Source organism: Cherax quadricarinatus, chromosome 20, assembly GCF_038502225.1.
Source record: "Cherax quadricarinatus isolate ZL_2023a chromosome 20, ASM3850222v1, whole genome shotgun sequence".
NCBI lineage: Eukaryota > Metazoa > Arthropoda > Malacostraca > Decapoda > Parastacidae > Cherax > Cherax quadricarinatus.
Window position 1 is genome coordinate 21,890,441 of NC_091311.1, and position 16,565 is coordinate 21,907,005.

Below are 16,565 nucleotides of genomic sequence, written 5' to 3' on the forward strand. Positions count from 1 at the left end.
AAGTAGATCTTATGATTAATCAGTATTATGAATTAGAAGAAAAGATTCTTTCTTGTAAAAGTCAGGCCTTGAATAAATTAAAATGTGTAAACCAGGCAGTTAATCAGTCTGCTCCAACAAAACTCCCAGAACTATGTTTACCTGTGTTTAATCCTGGAGAAAACTGGGAGTAATTTTGGTCAATTTTTAAAGCAGCTGTGTATGACAGGAGTGAACTAGCCTGTGTAACTAAATTATTTTACCTCAGAGGACAGGTAAGAGGAGATGCTCACATACTCATACAAGCCTTTCCCAATGTAGATGACTCTTACAAGGAAGCAGTTGACTTGTTGAAAGTCACTTATGGTAATATAGAACAAAGTAGGTTGGATCTAGTGAATATCATTGTTAATTTAAAATCTCCAGATCACACTTACAAAGGTTTACAGCAGTTTAGAGCTAAACTGGAGAGCACTCTCAAAACATTAAGTAATAAATATAATCTGAAGGAATCAGACTGGTTATTGAGTGCCATTGTACAGAATAAATTAAACTATAAAACACTTGAATGACTCTCCAACAAATATCACAAGGGTTATTTTGGTCTGGAGGAAATAAAACTAGGTCTACAAGAATTAATTGTTCAGTTGCAGACCAGCCAACTAACTCATTTTAAAGATGCAACACATGATAACTCTGAGGTATCTGCCAAGTTTCACAAAGGGAAAAATTATCCCAATGTTAATAATCAAAATTCATTTCCTAAAAGGAGTTACATAGGGGCATATCAAGGAGCAGGAATCAGAAATAATGATTCTCCACAAGGTAAGAAGAATAAGTACCCTCCTAAGAGTAGCCCAGTTAATAAGAAACCAGTCAAAGAAAGGAGAGATTGTATCTTTTGTAAGGGTACTCATTTTTCTAAGAATTGCAATGCATACAATTCATGGAATGATAAAGTTGAAAGACTGGAGGAACTTGACAGATGTATCAGGTGTTTGGGTAATCACAATGTAAAGGATTGTTATGCCATATTAAACTTCTGTTATCAATGTCACAAAGGAAGACACCATATAGTCATGTGTAAGGGTCTATATGATAATGTTGATAATAATGATAATGTTGACAATCCTGACACAACAGTGGCTAATGTAAAAATTGCTGCTAATGTTAATAATGATGGTTTTGCTGAAGTAGCCTTACCTGTGTTACAGGTAAAAATTGATGATAAAAGGCTTAAATAAAAAAATGTAACTGCATTATTGGACCAGGGATCCCAGCGTACTTTCATAAAACGTAAATGTCTTGATGGTATGAAAGTACAGATGGGAGATCCCACAACTTTAAAATTATCTGGTTTTCTCTCGGATAAAAGGGCTATTGTATGACACTGTTTATGTAACTGTCAGGTTGGGCAATGAGAAAAAACGTGTTAATGCAGTAATTGTAGATAGACTTCCAGAGAAAATATCTACAGTAGGGCTTAGTAAAGCTACAGAAAGACTTTCACATAATGTAAATTTAGCACCTTCTGGTGTAAGTGATGATTCTGTAGGCCCAATAAATATTTTGATAGGTAGTGACTATTATGCCTCCTTTGTAAAGGGTATGGTAAAGAAATGTGGTGTCACCCTTTTGAAGACTGCTGGAGGCCATGTAATGTATGGTAGGATTCCTCGTAAAAATAATTCATGACTAGAGGAAACTACAAATACCATAACTGTGTGTCTTACTCATGAAGTTGTACCCCAGTATAATTCTTCCATAGAGGATGGTGTTGAGCCAGTGCATAAATTGTGGGAATTAGACAGCATTGGAATAAATGTAAATGAAGAAAGTCCAGACGATTCTTTTACTCAGGAGCAGTACCTGAAAGATGTAAAATTTGAATCTGGACAATACTGGGTACGACTTCCGTGGAGACTGAACCATCCAGAATTGCCCACTAATTACAGAATGGCATATAGGCAGTTAAAGGCTCAGCTCCGCAAACTGAGTAAGACACCAGAATTGTTAACTGCCTATAATGATATAATTGCTGAACAATTAATTAATAAATTTATAGAAGAGGTACCTCCTGAGCAAGCCAAAATTTATGGTCACTATTTGCCACATCTCGGAGTGAAGAAGGATTCTAAGACCACTCCTCTGAGAATTGTGTTTAATTGTAGTGCCAGGAGTAACAAAAATGTACCTAGTTTAAATGACTGTTTGATGACAGGTCCATCGTTGACGGAAAAATTAGGAGATATCTTATTAAATTTCAGGATGAAAAATTATGCCTTTACGGCTAACATAAGTAAAGCTTTCCTAAGAGTGGGTTTACAAGAGGCTGACCGGGATTGTACCCGCTTCTTATGGCCTGATAATCCTATTGACCCACTTAGCCCTCTGAAAACCTTTCACTTTAGGAGCGTATTATTTAGTGCTACATCCAGTCTGTTCCTACTTCAAGCGACGATAAATGCACACCTTAAACGTATGGAAAGTCCATTGAGTAAGGTAATGAGCAAACAATTTTATGTGGACAATTTCTTGGGTGTGACGTCAACTGAAGAGGAACTGTTAATGACTTATGGAGAGGCTAATAAAATAATGCAAAGTGCCAATATGCCTCTGAGGGAATGGAATAGTAATTCGTCCAAATTAAAGGACAAAATAAGTAAAGATTACCCTGGAGATGAAGTGCCAAAATACAGTAATGTATTGGGATTAACTTGGGATACTGAGAGAGATTTGTTAATGTTAAAACCTAATAATTACAGTATGCCCAATAAATTAAGTAAGAGAGTCTTGCTTGCTGAAGTTTCCAAATGTTTTGATCCACTAGGTTTAGTGTCACCCCTTACTATAAGAGGGAAATTATTAATTCAGGAAGCATGGAAACTTAAATGTGCTTGGGATGAAATTCTACCTGAGGAATTCATTAACAGGTGGGACGAATTAATTGGTGATTATGAGAAAATTCCAATGTTGGAGTTCCCACACCAGGTGGCCAATCCAGATGGGAAAAATGTACTCCACATTTGTTGTGATGCTTCAAAATTTCCATATGGAGCAGTTGCTTACCTTGAATGTAATAGTGTTATTTCTCTTGTTATGTCTAAGGCTAAAGTGTCTCCAATTAAATCACGTACCTTGCCTCAGTTGGAATTAACAGCCATTTATGTAGGTGTCAAATTAGCTAATTATATAAGAAATAAGTTGCATGAGATAAATATTAGCGACACTGTAATTTGGTCTGATAATGAGGTATCCTTATAATGGATTCGTAATGGAAACAGTAAAATTGTGTACATACAAAACAGAGTCGCTGAAATTAATCAGATGCAAGAGAAGTATAATAGTTTGGGTCAGCATATGTTAACATTTAATAATATACCTGGTGAGGAGAATCAAGCTGATTTCTTATCTCGAGGCTTACCTTATGCTAAATTTGTAAATGCTGTATCATGGTTTAAAGGACCAAGCTGGTTGGTAAATAAAGCTAATTGACCTGTACAAAAGGCGTATATTGCTCCTGTTGAAATTACTGTGACCACTGCTCCAATAGTTTGTCCTCCCTTAGCCATTGATATAAATAGGTATTCTTCTTTACCCAAACTAATCAATGTAACTAAGTTGGTGTTTAAATTTCTAAACAAGATGAATATATCATATAAGTTTTCACATCCTCTTGAATACTGGATAAAGAGGGTACAGGAAGAAATCTATGGAAATAAGATTAAATTGATGATGGAAAGTAAAATTGTGAAAGGTTCCATAATAGAGAAATTGGGGCTGTATTTAGAGAACAATGTAATTAGGTGCAGAGGTAGGTTACTAAATGCTGACTTGGATGATTATGCTAAACACCCTATCATACTGCCCAAAACTCATCATCTAACAAATTTAATTGTTCTAAATGCCCATAAAAATGTAATGCATGGTGGGGTACAAGATACCTTAAATTGTATTAGGGAAACTTTCTGGATTCCACAAGGACGGCAAAGTGTTAAAAGGGTGATTAAATCTTGTGTAATATGTCACCTTGTGGATGCCCAATCCTATATGTACTCAGGTCCTCCACCATTGTCAAATGAGCAATTTGAGTCGTTTAGCAACGAACTCCGGCCGGCCGCAGTGTGGAAAATACTGTACATATTTTCCGGAAATACGGTAATTTATAGGTAAATAGATGCCCTATATTGTATTTTTAAAAGAAGTATGTTATCGAAAAAAAAAGTAGAGACAGGCCATCTTGGTTTTTTAATTTGTATTAGAAACGTTGGTGAATGGGGAAGAATTTTTCGTGCTCTAGAGGTTAAAATGGTACTGACACCTCCCAAATAGGAGGCGAAATTGGTGGATATGCATTCCTGCATAACTTGAGATATCAGGCGACTGGACAAGACCTCTCCAGGAACCTCAGATAAGCTCTCTAGATTTGTGTGTAATTCTGGCCAGCATTATTTTCATAGATTTAGTTCGAGTGAGGTTTTCTGAGTATGATACACATTAATCTCCAGTCAAATTGGTGAGTGATATTAAGATATATTTTCCTTCTGTTATGTAATTGTATATATATATAACCATTTAATTTTTTAATATACAGTCCACAAATTTATATATTTACCAGCATTTCTGGTGTATGTATATTTCATTTAATTAATAGGTCCAGAGCAACTTGTGGATATGACAGTGGTAGGTATCGAAGGGGGACATTTTTTGCGACCTAAGTGTCCCAAATTCCTACTTGTCTAACTGATAAATAATAATTATCAATGTTCATTTACTGTTATGTATATAATAATACATCAGATAAATGCAATTTTCCATATTTAATAGAACCCATTATTCTTGCAATTATTATTATTATCAAAAAGAAGTGCTAAACCACAAAGGTTTAGCGCTTTATTATTCTCGTAAACAGCCCATTAACAGAACTATAACTTGCTTATTAACCTATCTAACACAATTGACAACAAACTCGTCGTTTATCAAACTTAAAAAAATAAGGTTAGTTATCACTTACATAGGTTGGGCACATAGCAGTAATAAAAATTTATTTGTCACAAAAATAAATTGCCACGTACCTGAGTAGCGACAGAGCGGTGCCCAGCACAGGTTCAGTACAGCACTGAGACTGGCAACCGGTGAGGCTGGTAACCCATGTGTGTTGTCTTGCTATGGTGACTAGAACAGTGTTGCCACCTGTACTACTACATGTATCACTCACTGATAACAACATTTTTACTTATATCCTGACACACCTTCTGTAATATTGTCTTAGTGAAAGAATGGTGTTGACCTAAACATTCTCTAGTCCTGACAGAATGCTTTAAATTTGCTTAAAAGAATAATAATGATTATTATTGCTATTATTATTGTTGCTGTTGTTGTTACTTTTTTGTTGTTGTTGTTGTTGTGGAAAAGGTTAAACACGCAGGGAAATGCGACTCCATCAGTTTTAATCCAAGAGAAAGTTAGCTCAAAACACCAGTAAATTTGAAGGAATTAATAATACATAAACACGCGTTTATATACACTAACAAAATTACAATCATGGTACGTAATTAATATTTTTACTGATTATTACCATTGCCCAAGTACGTTTTCTTTTATTTTCTAGTTTCATATTGCAGTTGTCAGTTTCCCTACCATAGAGTAGTTATAAGAAAAGACAATCGTATACCGTTCTGTGATACCACCCACCGCCCAGTACTATGTACCACACCGGTGCCGCCCGCCACCCAGTGCCACCCACCACCCTTGAAAGGCTCCCACATGAGTGGAATAACTATGAGCGTCACTATCACCATATTGATCGGACGTGCCTGCTTTGTACAAGGATGCATATGCATATTACATCCATTTGTATATTTTGTATCTACAAACACACATGTGAACAGCGCCTCAGTGTGACGACGCGAGTGTTTTGTCTTTATGTGAGTGTCTGGACTTGTACACACGGCAGTGTTCTGACATGTAAACACGACGCTGTTTAGACATGTACATACGGCGGTGTTCTGACATGAACACACGACGCAGTTTAGACATGAACACACGGCAGTGTTCTGACATGTACACACGACAGTTTAGATATGAACATACGGCAGTTTGGACATATACACATGCAGTGTTTGGCCCTGCATACACCACGCACACACACACACACACACACACACACACACACACACACACACACACACACACACACACACACACACACACACACACACACACACACACACACATACACATACACACACACACACACATACACATGCACACAAACACATACACACACACACACACACACACACACACACACACACACACACACACACACACACACACACACACACACACACACACACACACACACACAAAGACTGCAAACCTCACTCAAGGAGAAAGATCTAGGGGTGAGTATAATACCGAGCACGTCGCTGGAAGCACACATTAACCAGATAACTGCTGCAGCATATGGGTGCCTGGCAAACCTGAGAATAGTGTTCCGATACCTCAGTAAGGAATCGTTCAAGACTCTATACACTGTGTACGTAAGGTCCATACTGGAGTACGCAGCACCAGTTTGGAACCCACACCTGGTCTAGCACGTAAAGAAATTAAAGTGCAAAGGTTTGCCACAAGGTTAGTTTCAGAGCTAAGGGGAATGTCCTACGAAGAAAGGTTAAGGGAAATCTGCCTGATGACACTGGAGGACAGGAGGGTCAGGGTGTCGTGGGGGTTCGTAAGGAGATATGATGGTTGAAGATAAACACACTTGTGGATGGTAACGCTATATATTGTCAGACTGTGGTAAGGGAAGGGCCCAGCCTGCCTGCTTGCCTGTTGTATGTCTAAGCGTGGAGTGAGAGCGAAGTAGCGTGTACCACTAACTCATGCCGCATCCCGTGACGTCATACAGTCACTAGGCCTAGTAAGGATCTTCTATATAAACACATGGATGGTACTATGATACTCAGCTAAGCTATACAACACATGTGAGGGGAGATCAGCAATTATGCTGACAAGGGGAGACATGATAACGACATACAAAATACTGCATGGAATAGATAAGGTGGACAGAGACATGATGTTCCAGAGATGGGACACAGAAACAAGGGGTCACAATTGGATGTTCAAGACTCAGATGAGTCAAGGGAATGCTAGAAAGTATTTCTTCAGCCAGAGAGATGCTGTATAATCCTCCGGGTTTAGCGCTTCCCCCTTGATTATAATAATAATAATAATTCAGCCAGAGAGTTGTTAGGAAGTGGAACAATCTGGCAAGGGATGTAGTGGAGGCAGGAACCGTACATAGTTTTAAGACGAGGTATAATGAAGCTCATAGAGCAGGGAGAAGGGGGACCCAGTAGCGGTCAGTGAAGAGGTGGGGCCAGGAGCTACAACCACAATTGAGTACACACACACACAGACACACACACACACGCACGCGCACACACACACACACACACACACACACACACACACACAGGTGGCCAGGAGCTGTGACTCGACCCCTGCAACCACAAATAGGTGAGTACACACACAATTAGAAGTTGAAGACTCAGATGAGTCAAAGGGATGTTAGGAAGTATTTCTTCAGTCATAGAGTTGCCAGGCAGTGGAATAGCCTAGAAAGCGACGTAGTGGAGGCGGGAACCATACACAATATTAAGACGAGGTTTGATAAAGTTCATGGAGCAGGGAGAGAGAGGACCCAGTAGCAACCAGCGAAAAGGCGGGGCCAGGATCTGAGACTCGACCCCTGCAACCACAACTAGGTGAGTACACACACACACACACACACACACACACACACACACACACGACAAAGTTATGCGAATTGGAGAGGGTGGGGGCAGACCGGACACAAGAGTACTGCATAGGGAGGGGGAGAAGCTGCAAATATCATTGAGTAAAAATAGATCTGCAGTAAATATAACACTAAGCATATCGCCAGAAATACACAAAGTTAATAACGTCAGCGGAATATGCAAGGTTATCAAACTTCAAATAGCATTCATGAACTTGAGTAAAGAATCCTTCAGAAACTTATTTACAACATAAGTTAGGCCAATCATGGAGCCCCACACCTAGCTAATGCACGTGAAGTAACTCGAAAAAATACAGAAATATGCAACCAGGCTAGTACCAGAACTGACAGAAATGCACTATGAAGAGATGAAACATTTGGAAATCTTTACCGATTAAACATTTCGCCAGCCAGTGGCTTCTTCAGTCCAGTACAGAGAAAATCTGTGAACGATGGTGAGAAAAATGAGTTAGTAAGTCTCTCCCTCAGCCTAGAGTTGGTGTGCTCAGTCCATCAATGTACAGTAACTTTGCTTTGATGGACAATTGTCGCACCTTGCTTCACTATGTACTGGAGTGCGATAAAATTAATGAATTCAGAGACAACTCACCCAGAAATGTTCAACAAATGGCTGAGTATTTTATCCACAGTGGTATATTACAAACATTTCTGGACAAATACCCTGACTTTGTTCACTGTAAATACAGCATTACCACTGTTTTTTTTTTTTTTACACAGGGATTGTGTGTGCACTCAGTTGTGGTTGCAGGGATCGAGACTCAGCTCCTGGCCCCGTCTCTTTACTGATCACTACTAGGTCCTCTCTTTCTCTGCTCCCTGAGCTTCGTCATACCTCGTCTTAAAGCTATGTATGGTTCCTGCCTCCACTACATCACTTGCTAGACTATTCCACTTCCTGACAACTCTATGAATGAAGAAGTACTTCCTAACGTCCCAGTGACTCGTCTGAGTCTTCAACTTCCAATTGTGACCCCTTGTTTCTGTGTCCCCTCTCTGGAACATCCTATCTCTGCCCACCTTATCTATTCCACGCAGTATTTTGTATGTCGTTATCATGTCTCCCCTGACCCTTCTGTCCTCCAGTGTCGTCAGGCCGATTTCCTTGAACCTTTCTTCGTAGGACATTACCTTGAGCTCCGGAACTAACCTTGTTGCAAACCTTTTCACTTTCTCTAATTTCTTAACGTGTTTGACCAGGTGTGGGTTCCAAACTGGTGCTGCATACTCCAGTATGGACCTGACGTACACGGTGTACAGTGTCTTGAACAATTCCTTACTTAAGTAAACGAACGCTGTTCTCAGGTTTGCCAGGCGCCCATTTGCTGCAGCAGTTATCTGGTTGATGTGTGCTTCTGGAGACGTACTCGGTGTTATGATCACCCCAAGATCTTTCTCCTTGAGTGAGGTTTGCAGTTTGGCGGGGTTGATTTCGAGAAGCCAGTTGCTGGACAACGTGCTCAGCCTGTCCAGGTCTCTTTGTAGTCCTGCCTGATCCTCATCTGATCTAATTCTCCTCAATGACTTCACATCATCTGCGAACAGAGACACTTCTGAGTCCATTCCTTCCATTATTTCATTCACATATACCAAGAATAGCACTGGTCCTAGGACTGACCCCTGTGGGACCCCACTCGTCACAGGCGCTCGTCACAGGCGCCCACTGTGATACCTCATCGCGTACCATGACTCGCTGTTGCCTCCCTGTTAGGTATTCTCTGATCCATTGCAGTGCCCTTCCTGTTATATTAGCCTGATCCTCCAGCTTCTGCACTAATCTCATGTGAGGAACTGTGCCAAAGGCCTTCCTGCAGTCCAGGAAAATCCAATCAACACACCTCTCTCGTGTCTTACTTCTGCTACCATGTCATAAAACTCCAGAAGGTTTGTGACACAGGATTTGCCTTCCTTGAATCCGTGCTGGTTGTCGTTTACAATCTTGTTCCATTCCAGGTGCTTCACCACTCTCCTCCTGATGATCTTCTCCATGACTTTGCATACTATACTTGTCAGAGACACTGGTCTGTAGTTTAGTGCCTCGTTTCTGTCTCTTTCCATACCTCAGGTAGTTGCCCAGTTTCAAGGGATATATTGAAGATTGTGGTTAGTGGCACACACAGCGTCTCTGCTCCTTCTCTAAGGACCCACAGGGGGATGTTGTCCGGTCCCATCGTCTTTGAGGCATCAAGGTCACTTAGCAGCTTCTGCACCTCCTCCTTCATTGTGTGTATGTCATCCAACACTTGTTGGTATATTCTCTGTTGGTGTTTCCCTCTGTGCTGTCTTTCCAGAGCCCTTCCTGTCTCTACTGGAAATACTTCCTTAAATCTCTTGTTGAGCTCCTCGCATACCTCATGATCATTTCTTGTGAGTTCCCCACCTTCTTTCCTCAGCCTGATCAGTTGGTCTTTGACTGTTGTCTTCCTCCTGAGGTGGCTATACAGCAGTTTTGGGTCAGACTTGACTTTCGATGCTGTGTTGTTTTCATACTGTCTCTGGGCCTCCTGCCTTACCTGTGCATACTTGTTCGTGGTTCTTCGACTAATGTCTTTATTTTCCTGTGTTCTTTGCCTTCTGTACTTTTTCCATTCTCTAGTGCACTTTGTTTTTGCCTCCCTACATTTTCGGGTAAACCAGGGGCTCTTTCTGATCTTCCCATTATTTCTCTTGCCCTTGGGAACAAACCTTTCCTCTGCCTCCTTGCATTTTGTTGTTACGTATTCCATCATTTCGTTTACTGACTTTCCTACCAGTTCTCTGTCTCACTGAATCTCCTGCAGGAAGTTCCTCAAACCTGTGTGGTCCCTCCTTTTGTAGTTTGGCTTTTCCCATTCAACTGTTACCCTCTCCACCTACAACTTCTTTGTATTCAAAGCACAAAACCACGTGGTCACTAGCTCCAAGGGGCCTCTCATATGTGATGTCCTCAATGTTTGAACTGACCAGGGTGAACACAAGGTCCAGTCTTGCTGGATCATCCTCCTATCTCTTTCTGGAAGTGTCCTTAACATGTTGATGCATAAAATTTTCCGGTACCACATCCATCATCTTGGTTCTATATGTTTCGGGATCCCCATGTGGCTCCAGGTTTTCCCAATCGATCTCCCTGTGGTTGAAGTCGCCCATAACCAGTAACTTTGCTCTGCTCGAGTGAGCTCTTCTTGCCACCTCAGCCAGTGTGTCCACCATTGCTCTGTTGCTCTCTTCATATTCCCCTCTTGGCCTCTTCCAGTTCTGTGGTGGATTATACATCACTGCAATGACTACCTTATGTTCTCCAGACTGAAGTGTACCTATGTATTCCCTCTCTCCAATCTCGTCCATGCCTCCCATTTCCTCAAATTTCCATCTATTTTTCACGAGCAGTGCAACCCCTCCTCCCCCTCTGCTCCTATCTTTCCTCAGGATCTGATATCCTAGTAGGAAGATTGCATCTGTTATTGTCTCAGTGAGTTTCGTTTCTGTGACTGCTATGATGTCTGGGGACTTCTTGATTCTTTCATGCCACTCCTCATGTGTGTGTGTGTGTGTGTGTGTGTGTGTGTGTGTGTGTGTGTGTGTACTCACCTATTTGTACTCACCTATTTGTGGTTGCAGGGGTCGAGTCCTAGCTCCTGGCCCCGCCTCTTCACCGGTTGCTACTAGACCCTCTCTCTCCCCGCTCCATGAGCTTTATCAAACCTCGTCTTAAAACTGTGTATGGTTCCTGCCTCCACTACGTCATTTTCTAGGCTATTCCACTGCCTTACAACTCTATGACTGAAGAAATACTTCCTACTATCTCTCTGACTCATTTGTGTCTTCAACTTCCAATTGTGGCCTCTTGTTTCTGTGTCCCCTCCCTGGAACATCCTGTCCTTGTCCACCTTGTCTATTCCACGCAGTATTTTATATGTCGTTATCATGTCTCCCCTGACCCTCCTGTCCTCCAGTGTCGTCAGGCCGATTTCCCTTAATCTTTCTTCATAGGACATTCCCCTTAGCTCTGGAACTAACCTTGTTGCAAACCTTTGTACTTTCTCTAGTTTCTTGACGTGCTTTATCAAGTGCGGGTTCCAAACAGGTGCTGCATACTCCAGTATGGGCCTGACATACACGGTGTACAGTGTCTTGAATGATTCCTTACTAAGGTGTCGGAATGCTGTTCTCAGGTTTGCCAGGCGCCCATATGCTGCAGCAGTTATCTGATTGATGTGTGCTTCCGGAGACATGCTCGGTGTTATACTCACCCCAAGATCTTTCTCCTTGAGTGAGGTTTGCAGTCTTTGGCCACCTAGCCTATACTCTGTCTGTGGTCTTCTGTGCCCTTCCCCTATCTTCATGACTTTGCATTTGGCAGGATTAAATTCGAGAAGCCATTTGCTGGACCAGGTGTCCAGTCTGTCCAGGTCTCTTTGAAGTCCTGCCTGGTCCTCATCAGATTTAATTCTCCTCATTAACTTCACATCATCTGCAAACAGGGACACTTCTGAGTCTAACCCTTCCGTCATGTCGTTCACATATACCAAAAATAGCACTGGTCCTAGGACCGACCCCTGTGGGACCCCGCTCGTCACAGGTGCCCACTGTGATACATCATTACGTACCATGACTCGTTGTTGCCTCCCTGTCAGGTATTCTCTGATCCATTGCAGTGCTCTTCCTGTTACATGCGCCTGATGCTCTAGCTTCTGCACTAATCTCTTGTGAGGAACTGTGTCAAAGGCCTTCTTGCAGTCCAAGAAGATGCAATCAACCCACCCCTCTCTCTCTTGTCTTACTTCTGTTATTTTTTCGTAAAACTCCAGAAGGTTTGTGACACAGGATTTGCCTTCCGTGAATCCGTGCTGGTTGGCATTTATACTCCTGTTCCGTTCCAGGTGCTCCACCACTCTCCTCCTGATAATCTTCTCCATAATTTTGCATACTATACACGTCAATGACACAGGTCTATAGTTTAGTGCCTCTTTTCTGTCTCCTTTTTTGAAAATGGGAACTACATTTGCCGTCTTCCATACCTCAGGTAGTTGCCCAGTTTCCAGGGATGTGTTGAAGATTGTGGTAAGTGGTACACACAACATATCTGCTCCCTCTCTAAGGACCCATGGAGAGATGTTGTCCGGTCCCATTGCCTTTGAGGTATCGATGTCCCTTAGCAGTTTCTTCACCTCCTCCTCATCTGTATGTATGTCGTCCAACACTTGTTGTTGTATTCCTTGTTGGTGTCCCCATCTGGTCTGTCCCCCCAGAGTCCTTCCTGTCTCTACTGTAAATACTTCCTTAAATCTCGTGTTGAGCTCCTCACATACCTCTTGATCGTTTCTTGTGAGTTCTCCACCTTCTTTCCTCAGCCTTATCACCTGGTCCTTGACTGTTGTCTTCCTCCTAATGTGGCTATACAGCAGTTTCGGGTCAGATTTGACTTTCGATGCTATGTCGTTTTCATACTGTCGCTGGGCCTCCCTCCTTATCTGCGCATACTCGTTTCTGGCTCTTCTACTAATCTCCTTGTTTTCCTGGGTCCTATGCCTCCTGTACCTTTTCCATTCTCTGTTGCACTTAGTTTTTGCCTCCCTACACCTTCGGGTAAACCAAGGACTCGTTTTGGTCTTCCTATTATTTCTGTTTCCCTTGGGAACAAAACTTTCCTCTGCCTCCTTGCACTTCGTTGCCACATATTCCATCATCTCGTTTACTGATTTTCCTACCATTTCTCTGTCCCACTGAACCTCCTGCAGGAAGTTTCTCATACCTGTGTAGTCCCCCCTTTTATAGTTTGGCCTGTCCCCTTCAGTTCCTGTTACCTTCTCCACTTGTAACTCTACTATATAGTCAAAACTCAGAACCACATGATCGCTAGCTCCAAGGGGCCTCTCGTAAGTGATGTCCTCGATGTCTGAACTGCTCAGGGTGAACACAAGATCCAGTCTTGCTGGCTCATCCTCCCCTCTCTCTCTGGTTGTGTCCCTGACATGTTGATGCATGAGGTTTTCAAGTACCACATCCATCATCTTGGCTCTCCATGTTTCGGGACCCCCATGTGGCTCCAAGTTTTCCCAGTCGATCTCCCTGTGGTTGAAATCGCCCATTACCAGTAACTTTGCTCTGCTCGAGTGAGCTCTTCTTGCCACCTCAGCCAGTGTGTCCACCATCACCCTGTTGTTTTCTTCGTACTCCTCTCTTGGCCTCCTGCAGTTCTGTGGTGGGTTATACATCACTCCAATGACTACTTTATGTTCTCCGGACTGAATTGTACCTACAATGTAGTCTCTTTCTCCAATCATGTCCATGCCTTCCATTTCCTCAAATCCCCATTAGTGTTTTATGAGCAGTGCAACCCCTCCTCCCCCTCTACTCCTTCTATCTTTCCTCAGGATCTGATATCCTGTTGGGAAGATTGTGTCTGTTATTGTCTCAGCGAGTTTTGTTTCTGTGACTGCTATGATGTCTGGGGATTTTTCACTTGATTCTTTTCTATTCCACCTCATGTTTATTCGTTATTCCATCCGCTGCTTGTGTACCAAAACCCTTTAGTTTCTTTTCTATCATTGTGGTCCAAGGGCATATTGGGGCTTGGGGGAGCGAGCTCATGGGGGCTCCATATGGTGGGCCTATGGGGAAGGCGTAGGTGGGGGCATGTGTTGGTGGGGGTGGGGGTCCAGAATGTCCCATAAGGGACAGCTGTTGGGGTGAGGCTTTCAGGATATGGGGGTTGGTGGAGAGGGAACAGTGGAGTGGGTTGTAGTATAGGCTGCTCAGCTTGGGCGTTGGGAATGTCGCGGTGGGGTCTGGTGGGAGATTCTTGTAAGTGTGTTTGCCCCTTCCTCCTGTAAGTCTGGGGTCCTGCCTATCATTTTCATTGCTTCGTTCCTCCCTTGAGGTCTCCCTGTACCCTCCCTCTCTTTCAGTGTGTAGTCCTTTCTTCCTTGTGGCTTCTGTCACAAGGTCGAGGTATACTCTTCTGGCACTCCCTCTCGTCCCTCAGTCTTGCTTTCTCAGCAAGAATCCTGATTCGAACTGATTCTTCCTTGAAAGTTACTCCTGACAGGGCCTGTATCCTTCCACTCTGCAAAACCACCCAATTCTCTGAAAATTTGTCACCTGGGTCCATATTGCCTTCCCTATTGTTTTCATTAAGGATGCCTTCCAATCAATCTATCCTGTTTTATTTCTCTTCAAAGTTGGCCCTTGGCTTCTTTTGGAGTCCCTGCACACAAAAATCCTGACCTCGGCCTTTCCTTCTCCCACCTGAGTCTCCATCTGCGTCCTCTGGAGGCATTTTATTTCCTTCCATTGACATGTTTCCTGCCTTCGAGGTCCCTGGGTCCATATCTGGAAACTTCTTATTCTCAGTGGACTGTCTTTCCTGGGCCAGCTGTCCCTTGGGCTACCTGCAGTTGGCTGTTAGAATCTTCCCGCATATAACAAACCTTCATTGTCTTCGACCCTGTCGCTTGGATCCTTAGTGTGCTCATCGTCTTTTCCTGGCCCCACGTGGGTCTGATAGGGCCTTCGTGGCAACGGCATGTCTCTGTTGTTAGGGCGAGCCATCCCCTTTGTTCTGCGCCCCTGACTTTTGAATTTCCTGTATCATTGACCTTCAGACCCTGTCGTTTGATCTCAGTGCTCATCGTCTTTTCCCTGGCCCCACGGGTCTGATAGGGCTCGCAGTACCGCACGCCGCCGTTGTTGCTTACCATCCCCTTGTTCTGTTTCGCCTGACTTTTGAATTTCCTGATGTCACATCTGAATTGTCATGTTACTTTGTCTCTAATCTGTTTCCCAGGCTTTGCAGTTTCTCTTCTTCTAAGCACTGTATCCCTAGCTTCTGCTGCTAAGACTCTATACTCTTCCCTACTTCCTGCACTCTTCAGCTATCCGCTCTTTCCATTCTTTTTCTTACCTAAAAGCTTCTTACTATCTTCCTCCTTCCCCACTCTTCCTTCCCTTTTTGGAGCTTCCTAACTCCCAGTCTTTTTCCTCCCTGGTTCGTCTACCTAGATCTTCTGGTTTTCCGTCCCTCTAAGGCCACCCATATTTTTTTTTTTTTTTTTTTTTTTTTTTTTTTTTTTTTTTTTTTTTATATTACCGCCAGACAGAAAGGCCAGAGGAGGAGGGAGGGGGTGGGGGAGAGAGAAAGGGTAGAGAGAAAGGGTAAGAGAGAGGGGAGGGGAGAGAGGAGAGAGAAAAGGGTAGAAAGAGGGGAGAGAGAGTGGAGAGAGTATGGGGGTGAGGGATAATGACCATAAGGGAGAGAGAGAAATGAGGGGGAGAGAAAGGGTAGAGAGGGGGAGGGGAGAAAGAGAGGGGAGAGGGAGAGAAAGAGAGAGAGAGTGGAGAAAGGAGGGCGAGGGAAAAGGCTATGAGAGAGAGAAATGGAGAGATGGAGAGAGGAGCCTATAGAGGAGAGGAGGGTGAGAGATTGGGCTTATGGGAGTGAGAGAGAGAGGGGAGGGAGAGAGAGGAGGGGAGAGAGAGGAAGAGATAGAGGGAGAGAGAGAGTGGAGAGAGAGAGGGAGAGAGAGAGGGGAGAGATAGAGAGAGGGAGAGAGAGGGAGAGAGAGGGAGGGAGAGAGGAGGAGAGAGAGGAGGAGAGAGGGAGGAGAGAGGGAGAGGAGAGAGGAGAGGGAGAGGAAGGAGGGAGGAAGGGGAGGAGAGGGGGAGAGGGAGAGGGAGAGAGAGGGAGGGAGAGAGGGAGGGAGAGAGGGAGGGAGAGAGAGGAGGGAGAGGGAGTGGGGAGAGAGAGAGGGGAGGAGGAGGGAGCAGTGAGGGAGAGGAGGAAGGA

General features: G+C 43.3%; 1 protein-coding gene across 6 annotated transcripts in view; it reads right to left on the minus strand.

Moving 5' to 3' along the window:
• LOC128703737 (mucin-2) overlaps positions 1–5,156 on the minus strand; it is a 282,769-nt gene extending 277,613 nt beyond the window's left edge. For 2 of the 6 annotated variants that reach the window (XM_070086905.1, XM_070086902.1), the window contains exon 1: positions 5,055–5,143. The gene's annotated coding sequence lies outside the window, so the exon portion shown is untranslated. Of the gene's footprint in view, positions 1–5,054 lie in introns of all 6 variants that reach the window. The other 4 variants (XM_070086896.1, XM_070086899.1, XM_070086904.1 and 1 more) reach the window with 4 other exon arrangements.
• Positions 5,157–16,565: the final 11,409 nt, after the last annotated feature.